The sequence below is a fragment of the Rhinolophus ferrumequinum genome, chromosome 12 (assembly GCF_004115265.2).
Source record: "Rhinolophus ferrumequinum isolate MPI-CBG mRhiFer1 chromosome 12, mRhiFer1_v1.p, whole genome shotgun sequence".
Classification (NCBI taxonomy): Eukaryota; Metazoa; Chordata; class Mammalia; order Chiroptera; family Rhinolophidae; genus Rhinolophus; species Rhinolophus ferrumequinum.
In genome coordinates, this window is record NC_046295.1 from 786,537 (window position 1) to 792,290 (window position 5,754).

General features: G+C 47.8%; 1 long non-coding RNA gene across 1 annotated transcript; it reads right to left on the reverse strand.

Annotated features, from left to right (window-relative positions):
• Positions 1 to 401: 401 nt before the first annotated feature.
• On the reverse strand, positions 402 to 3,881 carry LOC117032331 (uncharacterized). Its single transcript, XR_004424716.1, has 3 exons — positions 3,634 to 3,881; positions 2,879 to 3,007; positions 402 to 1,250 (listed from the first exon to the last, which is right to left on the reverse strand). It is a non-coding gene; the product is annotated as an uncharacterized LOC117032331 (long non-coding RNA).
• Positions 3,882 to 5,754: the final 1,873 nt, after the last annotated feature.

Here is a 5,754-nt window from a genome sequence, read left to right on the forward strand (position 1 = left end):
CCATGTGTCATGCAGGGTGTCATGCGGGGTCTCCTGTCCCGCTCCCCACATAAGAACGCAGGATATGGTGAGGCCGAAAAGGAACACCCACAGAGCCATAGATAGGGGAGTCATACTACTATAGTCTCACTGGCGGCTGGGTTGGAGACACAGGAAGTAGGAGTCACACGATCCGCAATCCGCCCGTCTGCTTCTCTGCTAACCAACCTCACTTGCTAACTGCATTCTGCCTCTCTGCAATCCGCAATCCACACTCCGCCCTAGCTAGCCCCCATTTGCTGCTAGCGTAGCCACAGCAGTTATATTAGTGGGCAATGGCCCACTGGTTACAGCTGACGGCCAACTAGCCACAGCTGATGGCCATCCAATCACAGTCGATGGCCATTTACTACCTGAGCCAGCACCTTTCCACGTGAGGCCGAGAGCCTGGAAACTGCACTCCTGGCTGTCCCCACACCACGTCAAGTGAGTTTAGGCAGAATTCCATCTGGCTTTCTGGAGATCCAGCTGCAGCTTTTAAAATGGAAAGTTTCTAGTGCTAGTTGCTTGAATGGGTAAATGACAAAGGCCTTACTGTTTTCCACTAATTAATTTCTAGTCATTCCTGGCCTGTCTTCTCCAGATACATAATTTCACATCTCAGAATACTCCGCCTGGACAAAGCTAGATGAGGCTAGAACTTTTTGTTGAACGCATCTCTCACTCAAATGGTAACATGCTAATATGAACTGCCATCTCATGCAGATGTGGGGTTATTTCTGTCCAGTCCTGTGTTCTCAGGCCTTGAAACATCCATGTCCCAAGGATCCCACATGGCTTCTGTTGTGGTTGCAAACTGGATGAAACCACTGGTTTCTGAGATGTAGGCCTGGGGCATCCTGGTCAGCAGGCTTCAACTTCTCAGCAGCCTGTGTTGCTTCTTCAAATTGTAACATGCAGCACGTTACAGGGGAGTGTGGCTGTTGCCTTCTTGTCCTGGATGACTGGTCATAACCCCTGGTGTGAGTGGGGGCCTAGTCTGTGTCCTCGTGTGTGCATCCTGTTCAAGGGTGTGCAGGAAACTGAGGAGGGGGCCGCCTTGCTAATGCCAGGAGCTGCTATAGACAGGGTCCTGCCTTCCCTTGACCCCCACATGTGGGGCCTGGGATGCATGCCATTTCAGAGTCTAAGATCTTCAGTGGCAAAGGGGCATCTGGTCCTCTGGTCTTCCCCATGATCCTTTGTCTTAAGCAAAGTTCTAAAAATATTGTCTGCAAAACAAACTATACTGGTTAAGAAATAATTGGCTGGGGTGGGGGGAGGGGGGAACAGTTTTCTGAGACAGCTGTTGCCTCGTGAGAATGTCCCTTGGCTTCCCAGCACTGCAGGCAGCCCATCTATGTGTATTCTGTTAGGCAAAGGATGTGTACGCACAGCACTGTAACTACCAAATGCTGGAAATCGAGCTGGAACCCCATGCTCGTCCTCCTCAGCACCGTCACCGTTGGCTGTGTGGACCTTGGACACTCAGTTTCCTCCCTCCATCCCTCCTCCATCCTCCCTACCCTCCCCCTCCTTTGCCCCTCAAATGTCTTCCCAGCCCATGCCAGGGCCTCTATAATTATCCTGTCCTGTCTGGAAAGCTCTCAAATGACACTTCGGAGGGTTTGAGGTGCAATTGTTTTTGCAGTGCAAAGCCAAACTCTCCTTTTGTCTGAGATGACTAAAGTGTCAAATATTTTTTAAGTGATTCTTTTTTAAGAAGAAGGGAGTAAAGTGAGTGATGATTAATCAGCCCCTCACTGCTTATACCTTGGCATCTGACATGTCATTTCCCGGGGAGCGCCCTGGAGCCTGGTGTTGGGGTGAAGGGCTCTCCCATGGTCACCTGGTGGCTGTAGCCCCTTGGGCTCCAGGTCCTAGCCTTGTCCAACCTTTTAGCTGCCTGACAAATGGTGCATACGGGTGAAGTTCAAGGCAGTGTCCACATTTAGAAAATATTTTCTGTCTCTGAATATAATGCAGTTTCAGTTTAAATCAACGTAGGAAACTTTTTGCAAAAGTGTGTTTTCAGAAAGCAAAATTACACTTAATGTCCCTTCATTTTTGGTATCTTGACCACATTATTTCCTCAGAGAGATTTAGGACAGCTAAGTAGAAATTATTAATACAATTTCCATGCATAAACAAACATAGAGACAGCTGGCTCTGACTACAATTGCTAGAGGACTGGAATCTCAAATGAGCAACAGAAAAGCTTTTATTCTCTTATTTTCAAATAGGTTGGCTTTTCTCCTGATTATAAAAATAGTAAGCGTTCTTTGTAGAAATTTATACATGACCAAGAATCATGGAGAGGAAAATGAAAATTCCTACACACCACCCAGAGCCAGTGAGGTCAGTGGTTTGTGCACCTCTGCAGACTTCCCTTTTCCTTTCCTGGGTCTTGTCCATTGTTAAATGGAATGTTTGATAGGATTTGTCTTGGAGCCTGAAAGTCAACAAAGGTGACCCCTATCTAGAGCCCGTTGGATTTCCCACCCCAGGCCCCCACCCAAGCTAGTGTGGCACTTCTGTGGCTCTCACCTGCCTTGTGGAGAGGAGTATGACAGTGCTGGAATTTGTCCCTTCCTTGGGCTCTGAAGGGTGCCCCCAGTGCCCATGTGGCTCCTGTGACCAGCCGTGACCCTTACAAGTGAGTGGGCGCAGGGATGACTTGCCCCAAAGGAGCTGGCAGCCCCGAGTGCTGCCTCCCTCTTTGGGAGCTGCTCTCAGAGCCTGCTCTGTGGCTGCTCAGCAAAAGGTTGTTGACTGACTGACTGAAGGAAGGCATCTGGCATCTCTGACCCTCGGTTTCCTTGTCAGTAGTGTGGCTCTTACTTCCAGGACTATCACTCACCCTTGAGCCTCCGAGATCCCCTGCACCTCTCCGTTCCTATTGGTCAGTTGTTCTGGCTGCACCCTCTGCTGGGCTCCGAGCAGTGTGGTCTTGGCAGTTACCTCACCTTCTGAACCACAGCTTCCTCTTCTGGAAATGGGGAAACAGAGGGTGGCTTTGGGGTGGCACCTCATTCGCTTTCCATTTGTGGGGACTCACAGTGTGTCTGGAGAATGACTGACACCAGGTCTAAATGTCTGAAGGAGGACGTAATGGAGCTGGATGCCTGGAGGGCAGGAGTGGCCAGTGGGGCACCCTGGAACTGGATGGGGGTGGGTCGGGCAGAGGGCACAGACCTGAGGGCCTGGCCTGTGGAGGCAGCGAACGCAGAGGTACCGGGGGGCGGGGCAGGGCTCCGGGGCCTTGGGCTCAGCCATCCCCCTCTCTGCTAATGCTAAGGATTCCAGGGATCGCTGTGTTTCGCTTGATAACTCATTGTTTCTCCTAAGAGCCAAGGGACTCCACTAGTCCTGTTTTAAAAAGTTAAACTTCTGGTTTAGAAATAACTGCAGGTGTAAGAAATAGTGCAGAGATCCCAAGTGCCCTGTACCCAGCCTCCCCGATGGCGACAGCTGGTAGATCTGCAGAGCTCCAGGCCACAGCCAGGATGTCGACAGCGACACAGCCCACCTCCAGAACCACTCTGTCACCCAGGGTCCCTCCTGATGCCCTTTAATAGCTACCCCTAAATCCCTCCTCCCCTGACACCCACTGACCTGTTCTCCGTTTCCATACTTCTGTCCTTTCAAGAATGCTCTGAAGTGGAGTCACACGGTGAGGGACCTTCCCACTCAGATTCCCTCTGAAGGTTTCTCGCTACGTCGGCATCTGTTCCTCCTATTGCTGCTGAACAGCATGTGGGTGAAGAACGGCCTGTGAAGAACGTCTGGGTTGTTTGCAGTTTGAAGCTATTAAGAATAAAGCTGCTCTGAACAATCATGTTCAGGTTTCTGTGTGAACACAAGCCTTCATTTCTCTGGGACAAATGTCCTGAGTGCAACCACTGCATTGTAGGCTGGTTGCACATTTCCTTGTAACAGAATCTGCTAAACAGTTTCCCAGAGCGACTGTCCCGTTTTGCATTCATTCCCACGGTAGCGTTTGAGTGACCCAGTTTCAACACATTCTCACTGGCATTTGGTGGTGTCACTATTTTTTAATTTAGCCATTCTGATAGTTATGTGGTGATATCTCATCATGGCTTTAACTGGCATTTCTCTAATGGCTAATATGATGAACTTCCGTTCATGTGCTCTGTGCTGTCTATGTATCCTCTCTAGTGAAAAATCTCTTGGTGTCTTTTGCTCATTTTTCCAATTTTGATTGTTTTGTTTTACTGTTGAGTTTTAAGAGTTTTTTTTTTTGTTTTTTTGTTTTTTACATATTTTATAAACTAGTACTTCATTGAACATGTGGTTTGCAAAGATTTTCTCTCAGTCTATGGCTTGCCTTTTTCTGTGTTATCTGTTTCTGTCCTCTACCCAGAGTTATCAGTTTCTGGATCATTCCACAGCCCACTCACTCCCCTAACCCCCCTTTCTTACTCAGACTGAATGATGGAAGGTGACTCATGTGATGGGTTGGGGGATGTCAGCCATCTGAATCTTAAAAAAATTAAAAACCAAGCCATTTTGCAACAAAACCAAATGTGGGTTGAGTCAAATTAACTTGTCTAACTCCATACATATAAACATCAGACAAATCGCTTTATATCTGGTAGGTTTTCTTTTAATCATAATTTTGTCCCTCATGCCGCCTCATTGACTGACATGTGAACCAGGAAGTTATTCAGAATGTGAAATGCTGTAAGAGACAAGATTTGGAGAGAAAGCTAACCTACTTGTGGCCCCCAATAGAACTGTTCCATCTCATTAAAACATTCAATACTGAACTTAAAAACCTTTTACTTTGGAATGATTTTAGATGTAAAGGAAGTCACAAAAATAATACAAAGAGTTCCTGTATACCTTGTACCCAGCTAACCCCAATGTTTACACAATTGGCTCCATTTGTTAAGAAACTGGCATTGGTAGAATACTGCAAACTACAGACTGCAGTCAGAGTTCACTCGCATCTAGTCTGGAGCCATAACTGTATTTAGTAAATAGTGAATTTTAAGGTTGTATGTGTCCAGAACTTACTCTATTAAAAAGCAGGAGAGAGAATTACGTTCTCTTCATACATTTTTTTTTTTTACAAAGAAACAAAATACCCTAATTCTCAATGTTTCTAATATTTTAAATCATCGTGTACTTTGAATAAATGTTGGTTTTACCATTTTTTCAGCTCTCTGTTTACAGCAACAGTGAGAGAGTTTTCACTGTTGTGACAAACATCGCTAGCATCGGCGGAGTGAGGTAGCTTTTCCCTTTGGTCAGGACCGTTTTGTAGGCCAATTTCTTCGTCCCCACCTCTGTGCAGTGGGGCTGCCTGGCCCTTTGGGAAGCATTTGCCGTCACCTGCTCTGTGTCATTGCGTTGGCGCAGGAATGCGCCATCAGGGATTCTGAAGTAGTTTTGACCATATGGTTCTGCCCCAACCTCCATAGGCACAGAGAAGACCATGGCAGGGGCTGCGGGGGGCAGGGGAGCACATGCAGAGTTGGCAGCAGTGCTGAGGGCCTCGGTGGAGACTGGTGGAGCTAGGTAGCACTTGGAAGATCTAGAAAGGTACATATTCCACATGTCACCTGAACTCTCTGGCACTGAAACAACCCGAAGTCTGTGGTCCAGAACGTCCATGGTGATGGTTCACAAGAGTATCCTGGGGAGGGTGCTGGCCGCCTACTGGAGGAGAGTGGGAGCTAGGTCAGCTCACGTCAGCATGGACAGGAGGAC